This window comes from Lissotriton helveticus, chromosome 5_1 (genome assembly GCF_964261635.1).
Source record: "Lissotriton helveticus chromosome 5_1, aLisHel1.1, whole genome shotgun sequence".
NCBI classification, from domain to species: Eukaryota; Metazoa; Chordata; class Amphibia; order Caudata; family Salamandridae; genus Lissotriton; species Lissotriton helveticus.
Window position 1 is genome coordinate 1,216,420,930 of NC_136065.1, and position 19,024 is coordinate 1,216,439,953.

The window sequence follows — 19,024 nt, forward strand, 5'->3', positions numbered from 1 at the left end:
CGCTGCTGAACCAGTTTAGTCTAGTCAGGGAAGATCTCTATGGGCTGGGAGGCATATGTAAGGACTCCTTTGAGCCGAGCCTGTTGGATAATCATATCCATGTCTCTGTAGTTGAGAAAGCGGGTGATCAGCGGACGGAGACATGCACCCGTCGGCGGCTTCTGCTGTAACACACAATGGGCCTGTTCGATGATGAAACAAGAAAAAAGGGTGTCAACCGGAAGCCACTCCGTAAGCCATTTAGTTAGGAAGGCCGCGGCATCGTTGGTCTCACAGCCCTCCGGAATGCCCACGAAGCGGAGGTTATTTCGTCGAGCATGGCCCTCTGAGTCCTCCACTCTAGCCATCAGGCCGCCCGTCGACGATTCCAGGTTGGACACCTTCTTTTGAAGGGTGGTTACGGTATCCTCCGTAGGTTTGGAAAGTTTGAGCTGAAATATGTCCTAGTGGTAGTGTGCATCTTCATGGAAAGGGTAAAATCCTACACAGCCAGGAAAAATTACAATTACACAGTAGCAAATGTGTTATTGCAAAATCTGATGCCCAGGAATAGATTGCCAGTTTCTCTGAAATCAGATCAAAAGACTCACTTCATCAATGAGTCTTTAAAGATGATGTGTGCAGAACTACAAATTGGACAAAGATTGCATTGTAGCCATCTACCTGAAGTTTCAAGCATGATAAAGCAACACAAAGACACCACAGAGTCTCGCTTTGCAAACGTCTGTGTCTCAACATAACTGAAGTGGCTTGAATAGGTACATGCAAATGCACTTGTGAAAACAACAGATGAGAAGACAAGCCATTTCTGCGAAGGATTAGTTGATGTGGCTCGTGCAGTTTCTCATCAGATTCCAGCTGCGACACAAGATCTGCATAGTGGACCGTGCCACAACTTTGATCTGAGAGATGGTGTTGTGAACAAAGCACAATTTGAAGATTTGGTTGGAACTGAGATGGAAAGGCCTGTTCCAAGTGATCCTGGTCGCAATGACTGCTGTGACGTGTAGTGACCTTTCAAACTGGGTGCATGCCTCTCAGTCCTGTAAGGTTCCGTGTCCCCGTGATAAAACAGCTCCTCTTCCAGAACAGATGCCAGCAGTGGTCAAAAGGCCATGGAACAGGGTCAGTCCAGCTGTAAGAGAACACACAGAGTCTGAAGCAGCACTAGAGAAAACTGAGGTGGTACAAAAAGTGGAAAATGGCTCAGATGAAGGTTGTGTCAAAATGGTAACAGGTCCAGCCTCTGAAGAAGGAACAGCTTTCGTGGGCCCACGAGTGGAGGTAGAAAAATGCTGGCTAAAGGGTATCCAAAAAGTCTGCAGTGGTCCCCAGAAAATCATTTGCACCCATAGTTGAAACGGCTGAGTCTGAACAAAGTGAAGATGAAAGTGGAAGGCTTGGATTGAAAAAGTGCAAAAGGATGATGGTGCTCTGTCATATTGCATGGAAAAATTACAGAATGCCAAATTGGATGAACTGTGTGATGCGAGACTTAAACTGTATGAGCCACCTTGATTGCAAGCTTGAGACAAAAAGAACGAAGAAATGCTGAAAAAATAACTGAAAACTATCAAGAGCTGGAAAGAAAACAATAATTGAATGAAGAAAGAAAAGAAAAGAAAAAAAGAGAACTGGACGTTTATCATTTTAGTTACTTATTTTACAAAAAACTAACAGTTCCAAGAAGCTACTCACAGAACTCAGTATTGAAATTTTGAGCTTGGCTATATATAATGTGCTTACAGACAATACTTGGGTTGCCTTAGAAATAGATATACAATTTTTATGTGCTCAGCTTTTGGTAATAACAAGTGAAACTGAAGATACTAATTTAGTAGGGGTTTCTTTATATACCTAATAGAAATTAAGTTTATGTACACTAAAGCTGAGTAATACTATTTTAGGTAGAGAAAACATATATTTGACTCAACTAATGTTGAGAGTGCTCTTTGAACAAATTTCACATGTGAAATGAAATAAGTGTGATGAATTACAAATCATTTGAGGTGTGATGATTTGATAATCATCAAAGGGTGGGTTGAGAGAGCCTAGATATCTCCTATAGATTTAAGCATTACTAATGACAAAAGCACCCTTGAGATTCAGACATGAAACTGCATTTTAAAAGTGACACAGACATTTGGTGCTGGAAAAATGAAAACATGAGGCCTGGTCAGATGCTTTCAGTTTAATGAATAACGCAAAACCATGCACAATTAATTCATGGTTGACTCAAATGTGTTTAGTGTAGATTTGACTTCACTATAGAACGTAGATTTAATTTGCAAAGCGTGTTTTGAAATTGCAAAAAAGCTTAAATTTGTACTGAATTAACATGCATTTTAAAGTGTAGAGAAAAGCTGAAATATAGTTCTGATTTAGTTTGTTTTAAAAGCCTTAGCACTGTACTTGAGATAAGAATGGAATGTTTGCCCTTTCCTGATCTCAGTAAAAGAAAGAAGCTTTTTATAAGTTACAGCCTGTTACTTGCTTTTATCAGTATTCAGTTGCTTGAAAAACAAAGCCTCATTCATTTCATAGCCTCGAGTAAAACTGCAAAGCACACATTTTCTTCTTATTGTTGTAAAATGAATTTACAGTTTACGGCCTAAATAATAATTTCTTGTTGGAGTAAAGATTTTCTGTTTAGTTGAAAAATAAATAGTTTCTTTAGCAGGAAATAAGGAGATGAAGTAATTTAGAGTAAAATGCAAATGTCTTACAAGAACTCGCGTGATTGATGATGTGTAGGGGTGTCGATGTATTTCTGCACTTCAATTGGAAGAAGCACGAAGACCAAAAGTCACGTGTTTTGAAACTTTTTGCTGAACTATATACACATTCCTAGCTGAGATGTTGGGGCTTTTTATCTCTTATAAGAAGGATTTTGAGTTCTGCAGAGAGAGAAGGTGATGTAGGCAGCCTCTGGGGGAGAGACGGAGAGGCTCAGATGACGATGTAGCTGAACGAGAGGAGAGAAAATCAGCTGTGAGGGAATGAGGGCATATTTAGAAACAGGCTTTTTTTGCTAAAAAAACCCAAGCTTTATGCTTTGACTAACTGGCTTTGTAAAGGTTTATTTGCTCTATGCTTTATTCTCTTAATGGGAGATTTAGCAATTATTAATTACTGATTTAGCTTCATTCTAAGCTCCTTCTTGCTTGTATTTCTTGAACTCTTCATGCGTTCTAACTGACATTTTTTATGCCTCATTTTTCCTTTGAATAGGGATTTCTTCCTGTATGGAACACACTGTATGCAGTTTATGATATGCTATGTATTGATTCTATTTTTTCTATTATCCATTCTGTAACCTGATTGATATCTGACTAATAAATGATGAGTCAGAGAAGCTTAAATTCTGATTGGAAAATAAATCCTTTTGAACCTACTCACAGCTCTCATCATTGGCTAATATACTTATTTGCATTTGATTTGCTCATGCTTATGTAGGTGTCCTCTTGGTTATCACACAGTAGAAAAGATCCATCGCCTTGAATGGAAACAAGGGTCGTGGTGCTTTTGCCAGGGGAGATTACTGTGAGATTTCCGCTCCATCACTAGCAAGTAGTAAATGGATCAACTAACGACTTCAACCAGCTGGCCACAAGAACTAGGGTCAATACAATCTCACTAAGTTGAAGCGAGGAACCTAAAGATGAATATTGACTGTAATCTCTCCATTACTTCCCAAACAAATAACGTTTTTACATTCAAATCTTCCAATACCTTGAGTGAGCTAATAAAGTGGCAATTGCTTTAGTGCTCTTCCACCTTTACTATGCCTACAAATTATGCCTGGAGCCCTATCCTTTATACGTCTTTAAATTGCAGAGAATATAGAATGCACCAGCTCATAAGTTTGCCTTACCGGACACACATCACACCATGGCTACCTCTGGCTAGAAGCCTCACCTTCAAAGCAATGTACATCGAACATCTAGCAATCCAGGAATGTGGACCACTTTGCCTTCAACATGGTTGTTCATATGTCATCAAACCAGACCATTAAGTTCAACGTTGGCCACTCTTTTGACCATTCCTCCATTCAAACAAATTACAAGCTGGTGGAGGCAACTTTTTAATTTCATTTAAATGACAACACTCTGGAGCAAAATTACTGTATGATTAAAAGAAATTGCTAACCACCGGAATTCTTGGAGAGTGTTAAAACTAAATGTTTGCTATTGCATAAAAATGTATATGTATGCATTAAAGCTTCTGTTTGCCGACTCTCTGCAACAATTCAAGTATGTTTTTGGACCTCACACATCTGAACCAATGCCACCCCTATAGGAAAATATACAGAAAACATCTTTTCAACAATACACTCCTAAAGGGAACTCTGGGCCCAGGTCAAAAATGTAAGCACTTCATGCCCTGTGCAGGGAATATCAAGTGCTATAATATAATTAGGCTTTCCTGTTTTCAGTTTCTATTTTTGGTTTCAATACCTCAAAAACCAGTTGTTATCAGTGGTCACACATGTGCGTGCCACTAAAAACAACAAAAAAGTGTTTTTCTGGTGTTTATGGAACATTTTGTTTTTATTATTGCTTGCTTTCTGCACTGATAGAACATGGTGTATAGACAGTGTATGTATAGCTATGAGGTCCCAATAGATTTTTGCAAATTAAACATAATGTAGTACACCATACAATACTTCTTCAGTGAGTCTTTGGTCATGTGTGCTCGCTCTTTCCTTCCCATGTAAACTTCTGTGAAAAGACCCTCTCAACATTGGCACTTGAGATGGGCAACGCCAGTATACAATTTGTTAACTCTGGCCACTAACATAGCTTTCCATGCCAATACTGGTGCACTTGAAGATTGCAATTCTCATGGCAGGTTCTGCAACATTTTGCTTGAACTGGGCGCTTATGCCCTCAGAGTTATTGAAGCGGTCAAAAATGAAGCAGCACTTTTGCAACTTTAGAGGAAATTCCGCTTTACTGAAGGGATCTAGAACTTGTACAGAGTACCACAGTGAGATTTCATGGACTTCAAATGCCATTGGTGGTGAAGGGACATTTCTATGCATCATTGCAAGCCATTTCTCATACATTGCAAAATAAACGTTCCTGAATTGCTCTTCAACATTGCTTTGCTTACCAAGTGGCAAGCACTCTAACATGGAACATGTTGCAGTGCCAAAGTCACTAAAGGTGTCGCCCAGCCTACTCTCAAGGAGATGTTTCACATCTACACCAATTATGCTGAACACTTGGCAGACAATGGTTTTTTCAGACTGTAGTTTTTTTTATCATGTCCTCTATAGCAGTTATGATTTCCTGTAAAAATCTAATAATGCAGGAGAGTGTACTTTTTTTACATCACTATCAATGTGCGACCAAAGATCCTCACATTTCTTGCCTTTGGCATCATCACTCAGCAAAAATTCTGTAAACGGTTGCCACATGGATAATATAGCATTCATAGCCCATTGGACTGAGAACAATCAGCTAAAGGACACAGTTGGGATGACTCTTTCTTTGATGCCACACAAAGCAAGAAATGATAAATATGTGCATTTTAGTTCCTGTGCATAAGAAAACAGTGTACCAGAATGGACTATAAAGTAAACAGCATCCCTCATTAACTCTGAAGAATGTAAAGATGCTTTCAGCATACCATCTAACAAGTGGCAAGGATCTCCTACAGGGAATCAGTTCAGCTCGGTTATCAATTTTGACAGGTCATCACACAACTTTTTCATATACATAGCTGAATCACTGCAAATACAAATATCACTCCAATCTTTGTTGAACTTGGAAAGAACCTTTTTTTGCAGAGCAATCCAAGTGACACTGTGTTCCATATTTTCCAAAAGTCTAGTGTCATGTTTTCACCACTATCCCATATGCTTCGTGATAGCGCTCTTCATACATATACTTGTCACTATTCCTTCCATTGAATGTTTAAAGCATGAGGTGTTGGCAATTCACCTACTATCAATACTGACCCACTAGAAACTATGGGCTGACGTATTAAGGGTGTTTACCCATTCTCTGTGGGTAAATGTGATGAGACATAGTAAGAAAGATTCTTATGAAACCAGCCATTTTACCTATCACTGAAAGAATCAAATGCAGCCAAAATATCAAATATGATTTTGATATTTCCTGATGCTCAACAGTTTATAAAATAATTAAACAAGGCCTAAAACATGCTTCTAAACCCTGGATCTTTAGACCAAAGACCACAAAAACTGAAAAAAGCAAAAGGAAGAAGAAACAATATTTAGTGGCATCCCCAAACATCAAAACTCCAGCAGAATAATGTTAGCCCAGTCTTTCTTACTGCTAGCTTGTATAACAAAGTTACATTGTATTGGCCCATCAGGAAGAAAAAAAATACTCTTTCACTCTTTTTCCATTCTTTGAATGGCATTTAGTTTGTGGTTGTGCAGGTGTTTCTTCAGTGTTTATATGTTTTCACTGGTGAGGGCTATTTCTCTTTCAGTGGGGTTTTATCAGTTATTATAGGTTTAAACCTAAAACCCCACAGCCTAAATATAATATAATGCAATACAGGTAGAAATAGAAAACAATTAGAGGGTTGCATGCTGGAAAGCAACTATGCACGTCTCATGTGAACTCCTGGGATACTTTTGTCCCAGACAAGAAAATGCATCAGGCAAAAGCTGGAACAAGGTGGTGGCAGGCATGGTGTCCATCCATCCAACAAGGGCACCAGGGCACCTCTCACATGTGGGTTTTCATGCAGAGTCCCACCTAAAATATGCCATGCAACAATAAGCTTCTGCAGTTGTACAGGCACGGTGCTGGCTTCAGATTCTCAAAATACCAGGAAAAAAATCTGCATGTGTTTTTGGGGTATTTTGACAAAATACGGAATTGTAAAAATCAGAACACAGAAATATTGGGGAAAAAATCTTGTGCTACCAAAATAGCGCAATGCAGAAATATTGATATTAAAAATATTGTTTTCTTCAGGTAAGTAATATCGTTGTTAAGAATATCACTGTTGTTAATATCTGTTCCAATAATAAGAGTTGTCAAAAATATAATTTTTTTATTTCATTAATGTGTTTTAATTCATATATTAATTATGTGTGCTATTATTGTTTGTAAAATTGTTAATAATATTTTTAAATATAGTTTGTATTTTAAGTGATAGTTAATTAACAATGTTCATATTAAGAATTTTATATTTGTTCTAAATGAATAGGATTATTCAAATATGTAATGTGTTTGAAGTGAAGTGCTTTCCCTACTGTTGCTTAGACTGGAGTAGGAATAGTAAATCTTACCCCTCCTAAGACCAATACGTTGACCTGTTTGGAGTGGGAATAGTAAATGTAACCCCTCTGAAAGACTACACTTTCCTTACTGTTGCATAAACTCGAGTGAGAATAGTATATCTATAATTCCTAGATTGCAATCATTTTTCTTATATTGTTTAAATATATCTATTATTATTTGTTTATTGTTTTAATGTTGTAATATTTATTTATATATATATATATCTTTTTTTGTTGTTTAATTTTTATAATATGTTTAGTAACCATCTTTTTTTGGATTTTATGTTTTATTTATTTGGTAATTTTTTTGTGTTGTGCAACTGGTTTATAAATATTTTGTATGTTATATACGTATATATATATACCTGTATATAGTCCCGCTTTGGGAGTTGCACTGTTTTGGAAAGTCTGTCAGCACATGTCCACCACTTGATGGACAGCAGGAGGCGGTGATACTATGGGAGACTTGTACCTGAATCAGTGGTTTCTCACTAGAGAGAAGGCTGAGTCTACGTTTAATTTAGGTCATGGACAATACCTCCAATATGCCAAGATTTCGGCAATAGCACGAGAGGTGTGGCCAATATTCCCGAAGAGCTGCCCATATCTAATACCTTTAGGACTCTGGTCACGATGGTCGGGGGCCACCGATTGGTAACTCATATTTACAGGGCATTGAGAGACGACTTTACGGTGGCTCCGCTGCCAATACAGAGCAAATGGGATGAACTTCTTGAGAAGCCTCTGACAGAGGCAGAGTGGGAAAAGGTCCATACAGAGGTCAAACAAATTAGCTCTAATGTGCATTTTAAACTACTTCAATATAATATTGTACACCAAACATCCCTGACCCCATATACACTACACAAAATATACTCTGACAGGTCCTATAAATACCCCAGGTATGGATATGATGATTCCAGGTTCCTGCACATGGTATGGGACTGCCCTATGGTGACCCCCTTTTGGGAGGTGGTATTGGATCATTTGAAACAAGTACCAGGGTGGTCAATTTAATGCTCGAGTAGGCAGGTACTACTGGGACTTATCTCAAGGCCCAAGGGCAAGAAACTTTCCAGACGATTTTTACAGCTAGGCTTAGTGCTGGCAAAGAGGCGGGTGGCGATTCATTGGATGAGTGCACAGCCACCTACACTGAAGAATTGGACCAGTGACCTGGTTGAATGGGTGACGGCGGAGGTAGTTCAAATGAGGAGAGTCCGAAGGGCCGAAAAATTAGAAGATGATGTGAGTGCACGGCAGGCAATGATTCTTGAGGCTTCGCTTCGGGAGGAGGTTGACACCTCCCCTTCACAGAATACTGAGAGGATGCAGGAGGTTCAATCTGAGCACGTTGCTCGTGGTGGCTTAGGGGGCACATGGTGAAACTGAGTTATTGCACTGGTTCCATACTGATTTTCATGCTATATAGGCAATGGGAGGGGTATATCTAGGTGACCTTGGGGGGTGGAGAGGTTCGGAGTTCTTTGTTTATTTGCATAGGATTTAGATACTGTTCTTTCGGATCCATTATTTCGGGAGGTGTACAATACATGGCATCTGATAGCTGCTGTTCCTATAAAATGAAACTGTATTGCATTGCTCTTGATGTATGTATTGTGAAAAGTTGTTTTATGAGTGTGGGAATTAAGATGGTAACATACTGTGAAGATCTGTGGAAGAACAAGTTAAAAAATAAAATTAAAAACATTGAAAAAAAATATATACCTGTATATAGTAGCACATTTAAAAATACAATGTCAAATATATATTTTTCATAATAGTGTTACATTATATATATTTATATATGGACACACACACGTGTGTGTGTTCATGAGTATGTATTTATATATATATGGTATCAAATATTAATTAAATGCATTTACTTTACATGATATTAATTATATATATTAAAATACTTAAGATTTACTATTTTAAACTATATATATATAGCCTGAGAGGTTGAATAAAATCTCCCTTACTGCAGCCTGGGGTCCGTGTCTTCTTTGCACGAGCATGTGCTGATTGAAGATTTGGTGTTATATATATATATATATATATATATATATATATATATATATATATATTCCATAAAAAGACAATTAATAAAGCGCTCTCAGAAGACAGGATAGTCACACAGTGTCGGTTTAATTGCTGCAATTAAACCGACACTGTGTGACTATCCTGTCTTCTGAGAGCGCTTTATTAATTGTCTTTTTATGGAATGAAATTTACTGGCAGGGCTCTGCCAGTTTTGACGCGCCACCAGACCACGGGCGGTTCCCCTTGAAAACGAGCCGTAAGGAATTGGAGCATATATATATATATATATATATATATATATATATATATATCAAGATCAAATCCACACTCGATTCCTTGTGTCGCAAGGTAAGTATGAAAAGCACGAACTCAAATTGCATCAAGTGAGTTTATTTGGCGAACTTCAAAGGCAACAAAGAAATAACTCGACGCGTTTCGGGAAACTTCCCTTGGTCACGAGTCAAGCTGTGTGCATTCCATTGGCTTAAATAAACAAAACATGTGATTGGAAACTCCATACCATAAACAAAAGACTATCAATCTCGCTAGCGTTGCGCTGGGCAGTCGGAATGTGTCTATACAATTGCATTTTATACAGTAATATCATTCAAAGGGAGCAGTGTTCTGTTTCAACCTTATCAGGGGTAATGACTATGAATTTACAGATTACAGCAGCATTGAAAAGTTATATGGATGCACAGAACTGCGAATACCAGCATGCACTGCTTGATGATGCCATACTCACCTGAGCCTTATTAAAGAGATTAAAGCAATGCTGGCAGTTTCATGTGATGTGTAACTATTGCTGCTGGCCCGTGACCAAGGAAATGTTTTCCGAAACGCGTTGGGCTGAGTATTATGATGAAAGGAACTTGCCGCTTTGAAATGCTTGGCTTTATTTTTCCTGGTGAGAAGTGCGCTTAATTTTGGGACAAAACTGTGAACTTTGATTCATACGGCCGTCCAGTGGGTAAGCGCACCGCTGCCTGTCACTCAAGGCGGGTCTGCGGCTTCGTGGTGTCGAGGCCAGGCGGAACACCGGGAGCCGTTATTTTGCACTCAAAGGGAGCAGTGTTCTGTTTCAACCTTATCAGGGGTAATGACTATGAATTTACAGATTACAGCAGCATTGAAAAGTTATATGGATGCACAGAACTGCGAATACCAGCATGCACCGCTTGTTGATGCCATACTCACCTGAGCCTTATTAAAGAGATTAAAGCAGTGCTGGCAGTTTCATGTGATGTGTAACTATTGCTGCTGGCCCGTGACCAAGGAAATGTTTTCCGAAACGCGTTGGGCTGAGTATTATGATGAAAGGAACTTGCCGCTTTGAAATGCTTGGCTTTATTTTTCCTGGTGAGAAGTGCGCTTAATTTTGGGACAAAACTGTGAACTTTGATTTATACGGCCGTCCAGCCGGTAAGCGCACCGCTGCCTGTCACGCGTTGGGCTGAGTATTATGATGAAAGGAACTTGCCGCTTTGAAATGCTTGGCTTTATTTTTCCTGATGAGAAGTGCGCTTAATTTTGGGACAAAACTGTGAACTTTGATTTATACGGCCGTCCAGCCGGTAAGCGCACCGCTGCCTGTCACTCAAGGCGGGTCTGCGGCTTCGTGATGTCGAGGCCAGGCGGAACACCGGGAGCCGTTATTTTGCACTCAAAGGGAGCAGTGTGCTGTTTCAACCTTTTCAGGGGTAATGACTGTGAGAAGTTGGCCTGGTATATGATGCTCACTAGTTCTAGTGATCACCTTGTACCATGCCAAGCAACCCTTATGGTGCAGGTTGTAAAGTCAACCTTATAGACCAGCTATCCTAGGGGTAGCATGGACTAAGCAGTCTTAGGCTAAACTCTGTAAAGGCATGTGAAGCAAGCTGTTTTACCATACACAATCCCTTGAATACCAAATGAAAGGACACCACACAGATATATATTGAAAATATATATAGATTTATTTCTCATAAAGAGTATAGGGTATCTTTTGAGAAATAAATCTATATATATTTTCAATATATATCTGTGTGGTGTCCTTTCATTTGGTATTCAAGGGATTGTGTATGGTAAAACAGCTTGCTTCACATGCCTTTACAGAGTTTAGCCTAAGACTGCTTAGTCCATGCTACCCCTAGGATAGCTTGTCTATAAGGTTGACTTTACAACCTGCACCATAAGGGTTGCTTGGCACGATACAAGGTGATCACTAGAACTAGTGAGCATCATATATCAGGCCAACTTCTCACATTGGTGGCAGCGGTGGGATTTGAGCTTGCTGTTGTTTTACCATTACAATATTTGGAAATATCATTTGAAAGATCATACAGGTACCTGATAGGTACACTAAAACAAGACTAGATATACTTAAGTTCTACTGAACTTAGTTGTTGTAGACGATAGGGAGTAGCACACCCTGACTACAACTACTAGATAGGTTTTGTAGGAAAACACAAGTGTAGGTAGATTGCAACACATCCACCACACTAGAGCAATGTCTGGAGCAGAGGGATCCACTGGACCCATCTCTGTTGAGAGTGACCCTCCAAAGGCACCATCCAAATTTGCTATCTTTCCATTTAAGGAACTGAGGCAACTGTGTTCCATGAGAGGAATCAAAACAGGTCCTACTCCTACAGCAGGACACCTCAGAGAGCTATTAGACCAGTCTGAAGCTCTAAAGAACCCCAAACCAGGCCCCTCAGTGACTGGTGAGGAGGTTTCTCCCTCTGAAGATGATACTTCTGATACCCCTGCCCTTGTCATCCAGATAGTTGAGGAAGACCAGACCCCTGGGAATACTCCGCCTGAGGAAGAAGAAGAGGAGGAGGAGGAGAAGGAAGACAGTGATTCTGATGATGGTAGAAATAGCCAGGTGTTAGTCAGCAGGCTTAACCAGGCTAACTTAAGCTTATTTGGGACTGAAGGTGGGTCCAACCCATTCAGACCCCCAAATGGACTTAACCAGGAGCATAGGAGGAGGAGGAATCACTCAGGTGAATCCAATACCTCCCATGTTTCTAAAGGTTCTCATGGCAACTCCAGAAGGGAGTTGACTAGCCCTCAGAGAAGGGAACATGAGGCCAAAATGAGAGAGGCTGAACTTAGGATCCAGAGACAAGAACTAGAAGTTGCCCTGGCCAAAGATAAACTTGCTAGAGCAAGGCAGCCTAGAGAGAGTGGGTTAGAACCCACTGGTGGCAGCAATATCCCTAAGGATAAAGACAGGTCCTATGACAATAGAAACCTGAGTAAGATTGTGCCCCCCTACAAGGTAGGGGATGATATCCACAAGTGGATGACTGCACTTGAGAGAGCTTGCAAAGTACAGCAGGTTCCTCAGGAGCAGTGGGCAGCAATCCTGTGGCTCTCCTTTGAAGGTAGAGGCCGAGACAGACTCCTCACAGTTAGTGATGGGGATTCTAGAAACTACCTGGTCCTGAAGAGTGCTCTGATTGATGGGTTAGGCTTAACCACTGAACAGTACAGGTTAATGTTCAGAGATACCCAGAAGACCCAGACTCAGGACTGGTCTGAATTTGTTGAATGTGCCACTAAGGCTCTGGAGGGCTGGTTGCTGGGAAGTAAGGTTACAGACTATGAAGGATTGTACAATTTGCTTATGAGAGAACAGATTTTAAATAACTGTCAGAACCAGCAGTTGCATCAGCATTTGGTTGACTCAGATCTAACCTCTCCCCAAGAATTGGGAAAGAGGGCAGACAAATGGGTTAGAACCAGAGTTAAGCAAAAGAACCAGAACCAGAACCAGGGTGGTGACCAAAAGAAAACAGACCAGAAGGGTGGGGAGCAGAAAGCTAAAGACCAGAAGTCTTCAACAGGGCCCCAAACTAATACTGAGGGTGGGTCCCAAACTTCCAAGAAGAAGAAGAAAGAAGGTCAAAGAAAACCCTGGTGTAGCTTTTGCAAAAACACCACTCACTGGACAAGTGATTGTAAAAAGGGTGGAGCCACCAACACTGCAGCCCCTAAGGCACCTGCACCCACTAGTACAGCTAGCAGTGTTGGACCACAGACTAAGGGGGTAGTGGGTATCACCTTGGGAACTGATGGAGATTCTGACCTAGTCAGAGTCCCCACACAGGCTGTTCTGATCTGTGATGGGGAGATTGATTTCTCCCCTACTGTCAGTCTCAATAATTTGGGCAAGTACAGGCAGACGCCTTTAATTAATGAAAAAATGGCTCAAGCATACAGGGACACATGTGCCAGTGTCACAATGGTGACGCCTAGCTTTGTGGACCCTGGACAGTACATATCAGGTGACAATTACCTGGTGACCAACGCCAGCAATGTCACTACTACCCATAGTGTGGCAATTGTTAACTTTTCCTGGGGAGGGGTAACTGGCCTAAAAAGAGTTGTGGTTAGTGCTGATCTCCCAGTAGAGTGTTTGTTGGGCAATGACCTGGAGAGCTCTCCATGGTCAGAAGTTGAGTACAGGACTCATGCAGAGATGTTAGGGATATCATCACATGTCCTTGCTGTGACCAGGTCACAGGCCAAAACGTGCCTCTCTGAACCTCAGGTCTTGGATCCTGGAACAATGGACCAAGCACCTCCCAAGACAAGGAACAGGAGGGTAAAGGCTGTGCCTTCCCAAATGCCTACAAGTGAGGATCAGCCTTCACAGGAAGATGATTCTGAGACCCCTGAAGGAACTGTCCCTATAGAGCTTGAACCTGATCAGGTTGAGTTTCTGGGGACAGGGGGACCTTCTAGGGCAGACTTGGGGCAGGCTCAGTTATCCTGTCCTTCTCTTGAACCCCTCAGACAGCAGGCTGCTGCTGAGGCTGCTGGGAATGCTCAAGGTACCCATAGGGTCTATTGGGATGATGGGCTCCTTTATTCAGAGGGTCGAGACCCCAAGCCTGGTGCAACCAGGAGGTTGGTCATACCTCTGCAATTTAGGGGCTTCCTTCTTACCTTGGCACACGATATTCCCTTAGCAGGACACCTAGGCCAGAACAAAACCTGGGACAGACTTGTCTGTCACTTTCACTGGCCTCACATGTCAGAAGATACAAAGGAGTTTTGTCGCTCCTGTGTAACCTGCCAAGCAAGTGGCAAAGCAGGTGGTTCCACAAAGGCCCCCCTGATACCACTACCTGTGGTGGGGCTGCCCTTTGAAAGGGTAGGGATTGACATTGTTGGACCAATGGATCCCCCCACAGCATCTGGGCACAGATTCATACTGGTGGTTGTGGACCATGCCACCAGGTACCCAGAGGCAATTCCACTTGGGACCACAACAGCTCCTGTTGTGGCCAGGGCCTTACTTGGAGTTTTCTCCAGAGTGGGGTTTCCTAAGGAGGTAGTATCTGACCGAGGTGCAAACTTCATGTCAGGATACTTGACAGCAATGTGGAAGGAGTGTGGTGTCAACTATAAGTTCACCACTCCCTACCATCCACAGTGCAATGGGCTTGTTGAGAGATTTAACAAGACCCTAAAGGGCATGATCAAAGGATTACCTGAAAAGCTCAGGCGAAGATGGGATATCCTTCTGCCCTGCCTTCTGTTTGCTTACAGAGAGGTCCTACAAAAGGGTGTTGGCTTCAGCCCCTTTGAATGGTTGTTTGGGCACCCTGTAAGAGGACCCCTATGTCTGGTGAGGGAAGGATGGGAGTTACCTCTCAAAAAGCCCAAGCAAGACATAGTGGACTATGTACTTGGTCTCCGCTCCAGGATAGCTGAATACATGGAGAAGGCCTCCAAAAACCTTGAGGCTAGCCAGGCCTTACAAAAAGCCTGGCATGACCAAAAGGCTGTCCTGACTGAGTACCAGCCTGGACAGAAGGTATGGGTGCTGGAGCCAGTGGCCCCAGCAGCACTCCAAGACAGATGGTCTGGACCCCATACAATCATGGAGAAAAAGGGAGAGGTTACCTACTTGGTGGACCTTGGAACTCCCAGAAGCCCCCACAGGGTGCTCCATGTTAACAGGCTGAAAGCATATGTTGACAGGGCAGACATGGGCTTGCTCATGGCTACAGATGAGGGGCAGGAGGAAGAGAGTGACCCTCTCCCAGACCTGCTGACTCAGAACCCTGAGGATGGCTCAGTTGATGGTGTGGCCTTAGATGGCAGCCTCACTGAACATCAGCAACATGACTGTAGACAGGTTTTGCAGTCATTCCGACATATGTTCTCCCTGACACCCAGCCAGACTAACTGGTGTACCCATGTGGTGGACACTGGAGATAGTCTCCCTGTGAAGAACAAAATTTACAGGCAGCCTGACCATGTCAGAGACTGTATCAAGGCTGAGGTACAAAAGATGCTGGAATTAGGTGTCATTGAGCCTTCAGAGAGCCCCTGGGCTAGCCCAGTGGTTCTGGTCCCCAAACCTCACACCAAAGATGGGAAGAGAGAGATGAGGTTCTGTGTGGATTACAGAGGACTCAATGCTGTCACTAGGACAGATGCACACCCTATTCCAAGGGCGGATGAGCTCATAGATAAATTGGCTTCTGCCAAGTATTTGAGCACATTTGACTTGACAGCTGGCTACTGGCAAATCAGGTTAGCTGAAGAGTCTAAGGCCAAGACAGCATTTTCTACCCCCAGTGGGCATTATCAGTTTGTGGTGATGCCCTTTGGTTTGAAAAATGCACCTGCCACCTTCCAAAGGTTGGTGAATCAAGTCCTTACTGGGTTGGATAACTTTTGTGCAGCATATCTGGACGATATTGCTGTCTTTAGTTCCACCTGGGAGGATCACCTGGTCCACCTGAAGGAAGTGCTAGAGGCCCTGCAAAAGGCAGGCCTCACTATCAAGGCAACCAAGTGCCAGATAGGGCAGAGTAAGGTTGTGTACTTGGGCCACCTCGTGGGTGGAGGCCAAGTTCAACCTCTGGAGAGTAAGATTCAGACCATAAAGGACTGGACTCCTCCAACTACCCAGACTCAGGTCAGAGCTTTCTTGGGCCTGACTGGGTACTACAGGAAGTTTGTTAAGAATTATGGGTCCATTGTGACTCCTCTTAATGATCTGACATCCAAGAAGATGCCCAAAAAGGTTCAGTGGACAGAATACTGTCAAAAGGCATTTGATGACCTGAAGAAGGCCATGTGCTCTGCACCTATCCTGAAGAGTCCTGACTACTCAAGAGAGTTTATTGTCCAAACAGATGCTTCTGAGTTGGGAGTGGGAGCTGTGCTTTCACAACTTAATGTAGATGGTCAAGACCAGCCCATTGCTTTCATTAGCAGAAGGCTGACCCCCAGAGAGAAACGTTGGTCAGCCATTGAGAGGGAGGCCTTTGCTGTGGTGTGGGCCCTGAAGAAGTTGAGACCATACTTGTTTGGCACTCACTTCAAGATTCAGACCGACCATAAGCCCCTCTTATGGCTTAATCAGATGAAGGGTGAAAACCCCAAACTACTCAGGTGGTCCATTTCCCTACAGGGGATGGACTTTACAGTGGAGCACCGCCCAGGGACTGACCATGGCAATGCAGATGGTCTCTCCAGGTACTTCCACTTAGAACATGAAGACACAACTGGTCAAGGTTAGTCTAATGTCCCTGCGTTTGGGGGGGGTTGTGTAGGAGAGTAGGGTCTGCTATCCTATGGTCACCCCAAATTTTTGCTTTTTGCTTCACTGGTTTCTGACTTAATGTGGCTGTGGGCCTGCTAATCAGACCCACAGCCTGCTGTTCTCTCTCTAAATTGTAATCCATGCACTTTAGGTGCATAACGACATTGGAACTGGTTCACCTTATTGGCCCCTGTAACAGTGTACCCAGGTACCCAGGGCATAGGTGCTTCCAAGGCCTACCAGGGGCTGCAGCACGTATTGTGCCACCCCTGGCCTGGCCTCCATATTTGACACAACTGGCTGATCACTCAGCTGGGGTAAGTCGGTGTAACCACCCCTTACTTAGGTGTAGTATGCCTATACCTAACCTAAAATGGACACATATGTTCCTATCAGTCACTCCTATGGAAGGCCTCATCAATCCTGGAGGCAGAGTGCTTGGAAATATGTGAGATGGTGCTCTGGCATGAGCTGAGCCTGTCTGCAGCTTTCGGAACCATGTCCTTTAGCTGTTTCATGATACTGCCATACCATATACTCTTAAGTGCATTATAATCCTCGCGGTTAAATGCTATCTTAGGTTTGGCTTTATCAAAACATGTCGAGTAAGGTGTCATACGAATTGGAATACTACCCCCTCGCCAGTTCTGGCGACGGGGGTAGCATTCCACCCTTCTAGAGGGACACGACATGTACCTAGCCTGAACCCCGGTTAAAGTTAAACAGAGCCTCAGCATCACAAAATGGATGCTGCCACCACAGACACAAGTCTGACCTCCTGCTGCTGGGAGTCCTTCCAGCGAGGGCAGCTTGGACAAAGGGTTTCCTGCCTTGGGAGGTGCTAGCACCACCCCAGACAGGATTTTGTGTATTGCCTGGGGCACACAAGGTGTCCCTGTGCATAGGCCAGTTCAAACCGGTGCTGGGGCCTTCCAGCCCCAGTCCTGGTGCGAAACTGGACAAAGGAAAGGGGGTGTAACCACTCCCCTTCCTGGTTCCACCCAGAGGAGGGACCTAGTAGGTGATCCGGCCCCCCAGATTCGAATAAGAGTGGGAGCTGTGTCCTGAGACTTCAGATCATCCTGAATCAACTTGAAATAAAGAAGAAGACTGGACTTCGACATTCTGCTGCACAGAAGACGGAAGAGAATCTCCCTTGTGGCCAAGGAGTGACCACCCTGTGAACACAGGCACCAACCAGCAACTCGACGTCCGCTCCCGCCGGAGCCCGAGCCCAGAGCCTGACAAGACCCAGACTCCCAGACTTCTCACCGCCCGATCCACAGTCCCTGCAAAGAAGGGACCCGTGGAGGCACCGAGAGACGTGGGACTGGACATCTTGCAAGAACCCCAAAAAGCTTACTGCGCAGCATCCGAGGCACCCTCGACGCTGTGCTTTGGGGTTTGAGAAGCCCCAACCTCGAGCAGCCCTTGCACCGAAGATCAGCCCCCCAGCATCTCCACGATCTGCGTGGGGCCCTTTTGCACTGTGCCACTCGACGCGCCATCCCGGCCACTTGCTACGTGGCTAGCGGCCATCTTGGCGACGAAACCTACAACTTTCACTGCGGGTCTGGTTGCTCCAGACTTGCCCTTGCTCCTGTAAAAAGGAGTACCTGCTCTGACCTTGCTGGTCCTAGTAACAAGCCTTTTTCACTTCCTGCGTGGCTTGCATTAGCCAAGGCCTGTTTGCTTCCATCCGGTTGCCGACACCGCCAACAGCGAGAAGCCTGCGTGGGACAGCTTGTGACCGACTCCTGGACGTCTTCGACCCCTTGTGTCCACGTGGCTGCAGAGAGAAGCTACACCTCGACGCCTGTTTGCACCCGACATCGCCTGGTTCCACTCTGGTTCGCCAACTTCTCACAATGACTATGAATTTACAGATTACAGCAGCATTGAAAAGTTATATGGATGCACAGAACTGCGAATACCAGCATGCACTGCTTGTTGATGCCATACTCACCTGAGCCTTATTAAAGAGATTAAAGCAGTGCTGGCAGTTTCATGTGATGTGTAACTATTGCTGCTGGCCCGTGACCAAGGAAATGTTTTCCGAAACGCGTTGGGCTGAGTATTATGATGAAAGGAACTTGCCGCTTTGAAATGCTTGGCTTTATTTTTCCTGGTGAGAAGTGCGCTTAATTTTGGAA